Source organism: Monodon monoceros, unplaced genomic scaffold (assembly GCF_005190385.1).
Source record: "Monodon monoceros isolate NGI ecotype Baffin Bay Population unplaced genomic scaffold, NGI_Narwhal_1 Super_Scaffold_16, whole genome shotgun sequence".
NCBI classification, from domain to species: Eukaryota; Metazoa; Chordata; class Mammalia; order Artiodactyla; family Monodontidae; genus Monodon; species Monodon monoceros.
Genome location: NW_021703772.1, coordinates 98,805,822 through 98,820,354, shown reverse-complemented (window position 1 = coordinate 98,820,354; position 14,533 = coordinate 98,805,822). Strand labels below are relative to the sequence as shown.

The 14,533-nt window shown below is 37.2% G+C and overlaps 1 protein-coding gene and 1 pseudogene across 10 annotated transcripts in view; one reads left to right on the top strand and one right to left on the bottom strand.

The window, feature by feature from the left end:
• DPP10 (dipeptidyl peptidase like 10) overlaps nucleotides 1-14,533 on the bottom strand; it is a 1,301,728-nt gene that overhangs the window by 371,190 nt on the left and 916,005 nt on the right. The gene's annotated exons all lie outside the window — the stretch shown is intronic.
• On the top strand, nucleotides 4,504-6,288 carry LOC114896968 (annotated as a pseudogene).

Sequence of the window (14,533 nt, the reverse complement as noted above, 5' to 3'; positions counted from 1 at the left end):
CACCCTCTTCTCTTTTATATAAAATATTTGCTTTAGTTTTTAGAGCAGCATGGTGTTAAAATTTAGATTTTTAAGGAAAGGAAAGTTTTCACTTAAACTTTGAAAGAAATCTAAATGCCCTATTACAATTGAAGAAAGAATTTCACTTTTGTGGTTATGGACATTCAGTGAATAATAGAGTAGTGTGTGTTTATAATTAATAGTTCCTTGTATAATGATGTACCTGATGTTACAAAATATAAAGAATGCTGGATAATGACGGGATTTAGCCATTCCCGGGTTTAAGAACTTAATATCATTTCAAATCACCCTGAATATCAATTCTACTCCTAACAAAAATTTCAACCCCAATAAACACATCCAAAAGTTCCGGGTTCTTACTGAGCCTGTAGCCCATCAGTAGGATGCTCTCTCTCTTTCATCCTTGATAGTTTTATGACAGAGTCAATGATAGGCCAACCTCTAAACATTGCTAGATAATACTCATACACACACACAAACACAGACACACACACACACAGCTGCAGTCCTGTATATAAAATATCACAAGAAAATGACCATTTTCCATATCTCACAAAAAGAAACAGTACCCTAAAACAGCATTAAATAGTTAATTCAGCTTGATAAAATCTTCACAATCTAACTAAACATAAAGTTAACTGATTTCTAGAGTGTTGCATAAAACTGCACTCTTTATGCTCCTACAATATTCTCCATGGCAGTTAGCCAGAGAGAACCTTTGGAAGACTGAAAACTCATCCTGGAGCTATTGAAGTTTATTCCTGCCCATTCTGAAAAATTGGCTGATATTGATAATTGTTATAAAAAGTTTACCCCATGAACCTCATAGGCTGCCAAGAATGTAATTGAGCTGAAATGGAAGGCTGGTATTAAGCTTGCATCTGGTTCTGAGTCAAGGAGCCCTCACTCTTTGACTAGCATCAAGGGAACCTTCTTTCATTTGGGGAGAACAATTTGACTATAGTGGAGTTCATTTTGAGAAATTGTCCCAGCTTGTCCAAACTGATGGCAAGTTGGATCGGATTTCAAATAAATAAATAAATACCTGTAGGAGTTGAGGTTACTACCCTTGGCTCAAAAAAATAAGATTAGAAAGTATTTATTAGGTATCTACAATGCATGGGGCATGATTCCACTCATGATTTTACCAAACATGATGATACAATGTTAATTCTGACCCCCTTTTTCGCTAAAAAAAGGTAACAAAACACAGTATTCTATAATAATAAAAAAAAATTGTGACACTTTTAGACCATGTTTTCATTTATTATTTTATAATATCATTTTAGTGAAATTCAGCATTTACATACATTCTTAAAATGGAACCTTACATAGGGGGAAGCAGCCGCAAGGCACAGAGATATTAGCTCGGTGCTTTGTGACAGCCTGGAGGGGTGGGATGGGGAGGGTGGGAGGGAGGGAGACGCAAGAGGGAAGACATATGGGAACATATGTATATGTATAGCTGATTCACTTTGTTGTAAAGCAGAAACTAACACACCATTGTAAAGCAATTATACCCCAATAAAGATGTTTAAAAAAAAAAAAAAAAAAAATGGAACCTTACATATATCCTGTTGTCCTGAAAGATACAACTGTCTTCCTGGATGTCATCTCAATTTTCTCTCATGATCTGCTCAAGAGTGGCAAATGTATGCATTTGGTTATTTATTTTGAATCTCTTGAAATTTCAACTTAACAATGTACTTCAGCAACAAAATTCAATAAATATTCATTAAGTTTGTACTATGTATCAGGAAATACCTATTCTATGTGCTAGAGATACAAAACATCCTCACTCATTAGGAGTTCAGAGTTCAATGGGGGATACAGGCAAATAAAACTATTTCCATACAAAGAGAAGTACAGTACTGTGATTAAGAGTAAAGACTTGTGTTATCAACTGAAGGTAGAAATTAACCACATGTACTTTAAAACACTAGCCCAAATTGAGATATCCTGTAAGTATAAAATACACACTGCATTTTGAAGACCTCGTATAAAAAATATAAAATACCTCATTTTTAATACTGATTTTTAATACTGTACTGATTATGCTTGAAATGTTATTTGGGATATATTGTATTAAACAAAATGTATTAACACAATTAATTTCACCAGTTACTTTTTCAATGTATTCTTTAGAAAATTTATGAATTACGTCACATTTGTAACTCAGATTTCTATTGGACAGCGCTGGTTTGTATAGTGATGCTACTAGACTTTTTGTCTTCAAAACTCATTCTGTCACTTACTAGCTGTAAGACCTTAGGCAAGTACTAGTTTGTTTGTTTTTTGCTTCAGTTTCCTCATGCATAAGAAGAGGCTGATAACAATTATAGTTGTTTACTCAATAGGGTTGTTGGGATAGTAAGTGAATCAAAACACCTAAAAGGTGACTATTATTAAATATGTAAGCATTAAGTAGGCACATAGAAAGAGTACCTATCTCAGGCCAGAAGAAGTAAACTCAGAGAACTCCAAAAAAAAAAATAATAATAATGGTTTCACTAAACCTTCAAAGAATGTCAGAAAGCTATCCCATTGTAATAGGAGGACAAGAATATTTCCAAGAATAGGGACAATATAAATAAAGTCATAAAACTTTAAAGAACCAAGGTCCATTCCAGGAACTGAAAGTGGTTTTCAATGTGTAGGATTGCAAACTTCTTCGAAGCAATGGTGGGAAGAGAGACTGAAGAGGTGAGAGAAGCCAGGTCACTACACTGCCCAATACTATTTTAAAGAATTTATGAAATTAGGAATCCCCTCTATAAAATTAACCATATTGTTTTAGGAGAGTCAAAGGAGATACACAAAGAGAAGAAATGAAATGGGAATAAGTGATGTCATGAAGGAGATTACTAAGATATTAATAAAAGAATTTCTGAGTAGTAAGGCATATTACTTCCACATTCTAACCCTTAAGGCAGGATGCTTTTGATAGCTATCCAGTTATCCTTTTCTACTAATTGAGCCTATTAAACCAACAAGCCACTAAAACTTGTACTCATTTAATACACCCACTGTAAGCTAGGTTATGAAAATAAATTTTGGATTTTGTAAATTGGGCATGCCCACAAATAAATATTAATGCTCAGATTCTATTATGGTAATGGATAGACACCAACACTCATAGGTTCTTTATAACTTATAAGGACAAAACAGAGTCAGAGAGATCTACCTCCCAGGTGAAAGAGAAAAAGTTGAAAGCTCTCAGGAAAAGGTTCCTTTTGTATTAGAGGTATAGGTAGTGTTAAAAGGTAAACTGAGGCACATAAAATTTTTTCAAAGGTTTATTTACGCAAGCCGATTCAAATTGGACAGCACCAAACCAAAAATGGTTAGGAGTTCCCTGATGACAGGAGCTAGGGAAAAGGTTTTCATAGAGAAGACGCAGAAGAAAAACAAATACGTTATTCGATTGGCTATACTTAAGCAGTTGCCCTATTTGGAAAAGCGGGCTACTTGTGATCGGTTGTTCTTTTGGGTTTTTTTTTGGATTCTGGTGCATTGATTCTGGCTTAGGTTTTGGCTTGCTTAGTAGGCTGCCGAGGCATTAGAGCCACCTCAGTCTAACAGACTCCTTGTTTAATTAATTTTATTGTAGTTACAATGATATATCATTAGGGCATTAAGATAATAAGAAAGGAGACTCTTCTGGAAGGAATTTTGGTGGATTAAATTTTAAATATGTTGAATAAGGTAACATTATCAAAAGTGAAATGAACAAATATATGTATATATACTATATACTAAATTTGTGATAGGATAACCTATAACAATTAGCAACCAGCAATAGTATCTGAAATAACTTTTAATTTTGATTGCATCACTTTGTTTTCTCCCTTAGTAAGATTCACTGCTTCGTCCTCAATGTCTTAAACAGCTAGATACAAACAGCAGGGTTATGCCAACATTCTATGACAGTACCAAAGTGCACATTTCCAGTTGATGATATCACAGTAGGTACCCACCCTAGATATCTCTCGGTAGTGTGTTATTAGCATATGTCTCAAAGTTTGCCATGTCCACCTCTTTGTCACACCCCATCACAGTGTTGAATGTGTCACTGGAAGACCAGCAGTTTTGCCCTTATGTAAGGCACACTCTGTCTCTCATGACAGTAGTGTCGTCCTGTACAGTCTCTGACTATATTTATCACTCGTTCATGGCTCAACATTACAAATTCCTTCCATGTATGTCTTTTCTTTATGTAAAAAAATGGTACTTAGCGTCCTTCAGGTTTAGAAATTAATGACACTATCAATATTAATTTTGAAAAGAATAAAATTTTAGCAAAGACTGAGATGCATCTTCAGATGAGTGAGAACTAAAAAGGAAAGAAAAATGTTACAGTAAGTAAATATTACACTAAATCATCTCAAATATTATTTCAGGACTTAAGCTCCTAGGGTGCTATATTTTTACTGACCATTTATTAAATTTCAAACCTAACTGAGACTGTTTGGAGAAGAGAGCATGGAAAACCACATTTTGAAAACAACGAGTGATATCAAGAAAGAAGCAGAAATGGCCTCAGTGTTGGGAGAACATATCAGGGAAATGCTCAAGCAAACAGTGATGGAACGTGACAGAGCTATTAAAATCCAAATCCACACAAACATTCAAATTGTTTCTCATCTGGGCACAGTTTCTTCTTCTACTCTGAACTGCAATTACAATGAATGGGCTTCAACCCTCTCAACTGGTGCCCAGTGAGAGAGGCATGTTTATGCTCTCAAACATTTGGGCCATCCACTTGCTCATATGCTATGGTTTGATGCCCAGGTTTCTTTCTGTGCCATGAAATCCTGGTCCAGGATGAAACTGGAAAAAGATGGTGCAGTGACAGGATGATAAATGAGATTCACCACGATGTAAGGTTGGGTTGTCCTCTTGTATTCTTGGCAGCAGAAACAGATTTACCAACACGTCTGCCCCAAAACACATTCTTCTATAAAGTTTTAAAATGAAGCAGCTAAGGGAATTGTCTGGCAGTCCAGTGGTTAAGACTCTGGGCTTTCACTGCTGAGGGCACGGGTTCAATCCCTGGTTGGGGAACTAAGATCCTGCTAACTGCACAGTGTGGCTGAAAATTTTTTAAATTTAATAAAATAAAATCAAGCAGCTAATAACCACATTATATCAAAGGACTAACAGGAAAATCCTCTCTTTCTGTTTGTGCATAGATACCCAAATTCAAAGTTCTTCTTTAGGATGGGGGACTTGTATAGATAAGCATTATGTTTGTTTGTGGCAATGCTAAACAAATTCATATTCTGAAAATTCCAAATTAAAGTACACGCTAGGGTGCAACAATTCTGCTCAGTGAGGGTTCTTTCCCTTCAAACAAGATTTGTCACATTTTAAAATTGAATTTATCCAATGCATATAAAATGCAATAAAATGTACAGACCTTAACTGATATCTGAAAGTTTAAGAATCTGTCTTTTAAGTAAAATCTAGAGCTAACTTCTCTTTAAAAGTAATTTCAATGTGATTGTAGAACTTTTGAAAGGATGTTAATTCTTTGAACAGAGATAAAATTAAAGTCAAAAAGGTTGTAGTCACAGTAGTAGAGAGGCAGCACCTTCTAACCAGCAGACCTTTAAAATTGACTACGGGCTAAAATCACAAAGTACAAAACAGCAACCAGTAAATCTGTCATGTGGTTTCTTCATCTCAGTCAGATACCAAATTGTCATCTAAAATTTAATCAACAATGTCCCTAGATTAAACTGAATTTGAAAATTTATTTTGACCATGGAGTCAAGGTACAAGGGTATGCGTGCGAATTGTGGATGACTGTGGTGGGGCCTTTAAGATGAGAACCATAGGTGATGGTAATCAAAGGTTTTTGCAGTTCTCCAGTGGGAGTAAACCACAGACTAGGAAGGAGTTTGCCAGCTATTAAAACCAGGGCTCTGCAGTTGAGAGGTACCTTTGCTGTTTGGGGAAGGTCTGTTTTCCATGACTGACTGCAGTATGGTTCAAGTCAGAGGGAAAGAAGATCCCTGGAACTCCATCATGAGCGGTGCCTTAACAGGAGCCACACTGGCAGCAAGAAATAGACCAGTGGCCATGGTTGGGTCAGCTGCGATGGGTGGCATTCTCTGGGCTTTAATTGAAGGAGCTGGTGTCTCCTTGACAAGATTTGCCTCTGCCCAATTTCCCAATTATCCTCCATTTCCTGAAGACCCCTGGCAGTAGCCTTCAGCCCAGTTACCATCCTCACCTTTTGGAGACTATGGACAATATCAATAGAACTTCTTTCCCAGGATTTCTTTAATGGAATGAGGAAAGGATTTCAGACTGTTTTTCAAACTATAGGTGGGACAACTATGGCCAAACAAACTATGAAGAGACATTTAGCATCTTCTTCTATTTAAAGGAACATGGGGGTGGGGTTCCTAAAAGATAATACATTTATTTATTCATACTTGGATTGCATTTGTGATTAAATAAATGTCTAAAATCTTTCAAAGGAAATACAATAAGTGCTAGGAAGATGAAGGACCAAATGGCAAGCAGCAATGAAGTATGACCATCATTTCCTTGTGGACTTCTCTGCCTGGTTTCGTTCTGTTAGTCAAACAATAAAAAAAACTCCTGGACATTGCTCTTAAAAATACAAAACAAAACTTACTTTAGAATAATTTTAATTTGAAAATAGATTTAGTCTTTCTTTACACCCTTCTAATTTAAAACAAAATAAATTTATATTTCTTTTTTCTTTACATAATTTTCTTGATTCTCCTCCTCATTTAAATTCTTCCAACATCCACTGAGCAGAACTGGAACACAGCATTCAGATAAGGCCATGATTCTGCTGTCTCAGTTTATGTTTATAATCTATCCTGATTGCTAAGGGTTACAATCTTTGTTTCACAAGGCTCTGCCTGGGTACAAACTGTTCTACATAATGACACTTACTACAGAAGTCAAAAGTAAACACTCAAGTATCATTATTCAATAATCATTTTTAAAATTGCATTAAAAATGTCTTGTGTTCTTCAGTTTGCCACATTAAAATGCAGGCAGTCCAGTTCAATAAATCCCAGAAGAGTAGTGAGTATCAGAATCTAGTCTTGGTAGAGGGACGTGCACTTACTCCCTCTTGCGAGAGCAGCAGAGTCACAGCTAACTGCTGAGCAATCACTGACAGGAAGACACTGGAACTCACCAAAAAAGATACCCCACATCCAAAGACAAAGGAGAAGCCACAATGAGATGGTAGGAGGGGCGCAATCACAGTAAAATCAAATCCCATAACCGCTGGGTGGGTGACTCACAAACTGAAGAACAAGTATACCACAGAAGTCCACCCACTGGAGTGAAGGTTCTGAGCCCTATGTCAGGCTTCCCAACCTGGGGGTCCAGCAACGGGAGAAGGAGTTACCAGAGAATCAGACTTTGAAGGCTAGTGGGATTTGATTGCAGGACTTTGACAGGACAGGAGGAAACAGAGACTCCATGCTTGGAGGGCACACACAAAGTAGTGTGCACATCAGGACCCAGGGCAAGGAGCAGTGACCCCATAGAAGACTGAACCAGACGTACCTGCTGGTGTTGAAGGGTCTCCTGCAGAGGTGGGGGGCAGCTGTGGCTCACTGTGGGGACAAGGTCACTGGCAGCAGAAGTTCTGGGAAGGACTCCTTGGCATGAGCCATCCTGAGTCCACCATTAGCCCCAGCAAAGAGCCTGTAGGCTCCAGTGCTGGGTAGCCTCATGCCAAACAACCAGTAGGGAGGGAACTCAGCCTCACCCAGGAGACAAACACATTAAAGTTTTACTGAGCTCTGCCCACTAGAGCAACACCCAGCTCTACCCACCACCAGTCCCTCACATCAAGAAACTTGCACAAGCCTCTTAACATAGCCTCATCCACCAGAGAGCAGGCAGCAGAAGAAAGAAGAACTACAATTCTGCAGCCTGTGGAATGAAAACCACATTCACAGAAAGATAGACAAAATGAAAAGTCAGAGAAATATGTACCAGGTGAAAGAGCAAGATAAAACCCCAGAAAAACAACTAAAAGAAGTGGAGATCGGCAATATTCCAGAAAAAGAATTCAGAATAATGATAGTGAAGATGATCCAGGACCTCGGAAAAAGAATGGAGGCAAAGATCGAGAAGATGCAAGATATATTTAACAAAGACCTAGAAGACTTAAAGAACGAATAAACAGAGATGAACAGTCCAATAACTGAAATGAAAAATACACTAGATGGAATCAAAAGCAGAATAACTGAGGCAGAAGAATGGATAAATGACCTGGAAGACAGAATGGTGGAAATCACTGCTGTGGAACAGAATAAAGAAAAAAGAATGAAAAGAAATGAAAACAGCCTAAGAGACATCTGGGACAACATTAAATGCAACAACATTCACATTATAGGGGTCCCAGAAGGAGACGAGAGAGAAAGGACCTGAGAAAATATTTGAACAGATTATAGTTGAAAAATTCTCTAATATGGGAAAGGAAATAGCCACTCAAGTCCAGGAAGTGCAGAGAGTCCCAGGCAGGATAAACCCAAGGAGAAACACGCCAAGACACCTAGTAAGCAAATTGACAAAAATTAAAGACAAAGAAAAATTATTAAAAGCAACAAGGGAAAAATGACAAATAACATACAAGAGATGTCCCATAAGGTTAGCAGCTGATGTCTCAGCAGAAACTCTACAAGCCAGAAGGGAGTGGCACAATATATTTAAAGTGATGAAAGGGAAGAACCTACAACCAAGATTACTCTAGCCGGCAAGGATCTCATTCAGATTCGATAGAGAAATCAAAAGCTTTACAGAGGAGCAAAAGGTAAGAGAATTCAGTACCACCAAACCAGCTCTACAACAAATGCTAAAAGAACTTCTCTAAGTGAGAAACACAAGAGAAGGAAAAGGGCTACAAAAACAAACTCAAAACAATTAAGAAAATGGTAATAGGAACATACATATCGATAATGACCTTAAATGTGAATGGATTAAATGCTCCAACCAAAAGACACCGGCTCGCTGAATGGATACAAAAACAGAACCTGTATTTATGCGGTCTACAAGAGACCCACTTCAGACCTAGGGACACATGCAGACTGAAAGTGAGGGGATGGAAAAAGATATTCCATGCAAATGAAAATCAAAAGAAAGCTGGAGTAGCAATACTCATACCAGATAAAATAGACTTTGAAATAAAGAATGTTACAAGAGACAAGGATGGACACTATGTAAAAATCAAGGGATCAATCCAAAAAGATATAACAATTATAAATATACATCCACCCAACACTGGAGCACTTCAATGCATAAGGCAAATGCTAACAACTATAAAAGAGGAAATTGACAGCAACACAATAATAGTGGGGGACTTTAACACCTCACTTACACCAATGGACAGATCATCCAGACAGAAAATTAATAAGGAAACACAAGCTTTAAATGACACAATAGACCAAATAGATTTAATTGATATTTATAGGACATTCCATCCAAAAACAGCAGGTTACACTTTCTTCTCAAGTGCACATGAAACATTCTCCAGGACAGATCACACCTTGGGTCACAAATCAAGCCTTGGTAAATTTAAGAAAATTGAAATCATATCAAGCATCTTTTCTGACCACAACACTATGAGATAAGAAATAAATTACAGGGAAAAAACCATAAAAAGCACAAACACATGGTGGATAAACAATGTGCTACAATATAACCAAGAGATCACTGAAGAAATCAAAGAGGAAATCAAAAAATACCTAGAGACAAATGACAACAAAAACACGACGATCCAAAACTTATGGGAGGCAGCAAAAGCAGTTCTAAGAGGGCAGTTTATAGCAATACCATCCTAACTCAAGAAACAAGAAAAATCTCAAATAAGCAATCTAACCTTACACTTAAAGGAACTAGAGGAAGAAGAACAAACAAAACCCAAAGTTAGTAGAAGGAAAGAAATCATAAAGATCAGAGCAGAAATAAAAGAAACAGAAAGAAAGAACAGCCAAGATCAATAAAACTAAAAGCTGATTCTTTAATAAGATAAACAAAATTGATAAACCTTTAGCCAGACTCATCAAGGAAAAGAGGGAGAGGACTCAAATCAATAAAATTGGAAATGATAAAGGAGAAGTTACTATGGACACTGCACAAATACAAGGCATCATAAGAGAATACTACAAGCAACTCTATGTCAATAAAATGAACAACATGGAAGAAATGGAAAAATTTTTAGAAAGGTATAACCTTCCAAGACTGAACCAGGAAGAAATAGAAAATATGAATTGACCAATCACAAGTAATGAAACTGTGGTTAAAAATCTTCAAACAAAAGTCCAGGACCAGATAGCTTCACAGGTGAATTCTGTCAAGTGTTTAGGGAAGAGCTGACACCCATCCTTCTCAAATTCTTCCAAAAAGTTGCAGAGGAAGGAACACTCCCAAACTCGTTCTATGAGGCCACCATCACCCTGATACCAAAACCAGGTGAAGATACTAAAAAAGAGAAAATTACAGACCAATATCACTGATGAATATAGATACAAAAATCCTCAATAAAATACTAGCAAACAGAATCCAACAACACATTAAAAGGATCATACACCATGATCAAGTGGGATTCATCCAAGGGATGCAAGGATTCTTCAATATGTGCAAATCCATCAATGTGATACACCATATTAACAAACTGAAAAATAAAAACCATGTAATCTCAACAGATGCAGAAAAAGCTTTTGACAAAATTCAACACTGATTTATGATAAAAGCTCTCCAGAAAGTGGGCATAGAGGGAACCTACCTCAACATACTAAAGGCCATATACGACAAACCCACAGCAAAACATCATTCTCAATGGTGAAAAACTGAAAGCATTTCTTCTAATATCAGGAACAAGACAAGGATGTCCAATCTCACCACTACTATGCAACATAGTTTTGGAAGTCCTAGCCACAGCAATCAGAGAAGAAAAAGAAATAAAAGGAATACAAATGGGAAAAGAAGATTTACAATTGTCACTGTTTGCAGATGACATGACACTATACATAGATAATCCTAAAGATGCCACCAGAAAACTACTGAAGCTAATCAATGAATTTGGTAAAGTTACAGGATGCAAAATTAATGCACAGAAATCACTTGCATTCCTATACACTAACAATGAAAGATCAGAAGGAGAAATTAAGGAAACAATCTCATTTACCACTGCAACATAAAGAATAATATAGCTAGGAATAAACCTACATAAGGAGGTAAAAGACCTATACTCAGAAAAGTATAAGACACTGATGAAAGAAATCAAAGACGAAAAAACAGAGGGAGAGGTATACCATGTTCTTGGATTGGAAAAATCAATATTGTGAAAATGACTATATTACACAAAACAATCTACAGATTCAATGCAATACCTATCAAATCACCAGTGGCATTTTTTACAGAACTAGAACAAAAAATCTTAAAATTTGTATGGAGACACAAAAGACCCCGAATAGCCAAAGCAATCTTGAGGGAAAAAAGCGGAGCTGGAGGAATCAGACTCCCTGACTTCAGACTATACTACAAAGGTACAGTAATAAAGACAATATGGTACTGGCACAAAAACAGACATACAGATCAATGGAACAAGACAGAAAGCCCAGAGATAAATCCACACACCTATGGTCAATTACTCTATGACAAAGGAGGCAAGGATATACAATGGAGAAAAGACAGTCTCTTCAATAAGTGGTGCTGGGAAAACTGGACAGCTACATGTAAAAGAATGAAATTAGAACACTCCCTAACACCATACACACAAATAAACTCAAAATGGTTTAAAGACCTAAATGTAAGACCGGATGCTATAAAACTCTTAGAGGAAAACATAGGAAGAACATTCTTTGACATAAATCACAGCAAGATTTTTTTATAACCCACCTCCTAGAGTAATGGAAATAAAAATAAACAAATGGGAAAGCACAGCAATGGAAACTATAAACAAGATGAAAAGACAACCCTCAGAATGGGAGAAAATAGTTGCAAATGAATCAATGGACAAAGCATTAATCTCCAAACTATATAAACAGCTCATGCAGCTCAATATTAAAAAAACAAACAACCCAACCCAAAAATGGGCAGAAGACTTAAACAGACTTTCTCCAAATAAGACATACAGATGGCCAAGAGGCACATGAAAAGCTGCTCAGCATCACTAATTATTAGAGAAATGAAAATCAAAACTACGATAAGATATCACCTCTCCCGGTTAGAACAGGCATCATCAGAAAATCCACAAACAACAAATGCCGGAGACGATGTGGAGAAAATGGAACCCTCTTGCACTGTTGGTGGGAATGTAAATTGATACAGCCACTATGGAGAACAGTATGGAGGTTCCTTAAAAAACTAAAAATAGAACTACCACACAACCCAGCAATCCCACTACTGGGCATACACCCTGAGAAAACCATAATTCAAAAAGAGTCATGTACCACAATGTTCATTGCAGCTCTATTTACAATGGCCAGGACATGGAAGCAACCTAAGTGTCCATCAACAGATGAATGGATAAAGAAGATGTGGCATTTATATACAATGGAATATTACTCAGCCATATAAAGGAACGAATATGAGTTATTTGTAGTGAGGTGGATGGATCTAGAGTCTGTCATACAGAGTGAAGGAAGTCAGAAAGAGAAAAACAAATACCGTATGCTAACACATATATATGGAACCAAAAAAAAAAAAAAAGGTTATGAAGAACCTAGGGGCAAGACGTGAATAAAGACGCAGACCTACTAGAGAATGGACTTGAGAACATGGGTATGGGGAAGGGTAAGCTGGGAGAAAGTGAGAGAGTGGTGGCGTATATATGGACATATATACACTACCAAATGTAAAACAGATAGCTAGTGGGAAGCAGTTGCATAGCACAGGGAGATCAGCTCGGTGCTTTGTGACCAGCTAGAAGGGTGGGATAGGGAGGGTGGGAGGGAGGGAGATGCAAGAGGGAAGAGATATGGGGATATATGTATATGTATTACTGATCCACTTTGTTATAAAGCAGAAACTAACACACCACTGTAAAGCAATTATACTCCAATAAAAACGTTAAAAAAAAAAAAGAAATCACTCTTACATATTTAAAGAGATGGCTGCCAATAGTTTTATGATTTTCTACCTATGTTCTTTCCATTCTAAAAAACTCAGAAACTGATTCTTCAAGTATCTCTTTTGGAGTTCACTGATCTTGAAAGCTTGGTATTGAAACACTTGAAGCATCCTAATTCTTTCAGCCTAAATGAATCACATAAAATACAAATAACTATCAGTACCTTGCCAAGGTTTGGCATTTACCATGTGTCAGATGCAAAGCTGGGTATAAGAATCTCAAAGATGAATCAGTTACAGATGTTGTCCTCAAAGAAATTACAAGATAGATAGAAATAGGATGCTGTTGGAGGCATAAGAAAGCATTCAATTCTCTCTCAGAGGAATATGAATAATTTCCAAATGTGGTTTATAGTGGAGCTATTACACCTGTCTGGAACTAATCTACCTTGAAGGCCATTCAAGGTAGAGGAAATAGCTTGAACAACAATACAAAGGAGTTAGACAACTTATCATAGTTTAGAGATCATCTTAGTCAGTTCAAGCTGCTATAACAAATTACCATAGGCTGGGTGGCTTAAACAACAAACATTTATTTCTCACAGTTCTGGAGGTTGGAAGGTCCAAGATCAAGGTACCATCACAACTGGCATCAAGTGAGAGCCCACTCCCTGGTTTGCAGATGACTGTCTTAGTCTCTCCTTACATGGCAAAGAGCAGAGAGATAGAGAGAGCAGTTCTCTTGTCTCTTTTTATAAGGGCACTAATCCCATTCATGAGGCCCCACACTCATGACTTAATTAACTCCCAAAGGTCCCACCTCCTAATGCCATCACATTGGAGGGTTAGGATAGGTGAATTCCGGAGGAACACAAACATTCAGTCCATATCAGGGACCAAACTATTAAATATGGTAAGGTTTTGTAATTGTTGAAGTGGTGGGCAGACTCCCTATAATGGGGGACCTTGTATGTCATACCAAGGAATTTGGATTATAATCTAGTAGGCAATGAGAAGTCAGGAAAAGAAGATTAAATCAGGAACTGATACAACTGATTTGATATGTTCATTATCAACTTACTCCTGCAAGGCATATGGGTTGAAGAGAGACAAGATTTTAATGAGAACATATAGAAGAAGAAGTAGGCTAGGCAAAAGATGAATGAAGTCTGAATTAAGGTGGAAACAAGAGGATGACTACAAGGGAACGAGATGAGGAAGTGGTAAGTAGGTAGAGCTGACTGAAATTGGATGCCATCTGGATGTAAGGGATCAGGAAAGGGAGTCATGGAGGAGTTCTACATGATTGGCAGGTGATGCTATCATTCTTATAGTTTGGAAAACAGCAGAAAGAGTTAGCGAGGAATAATAGTGAATCAACTTTGAACATGTTGAGTTTGAGGTGTCTCTGTGGATAGCTAAAATCTCAATTCTT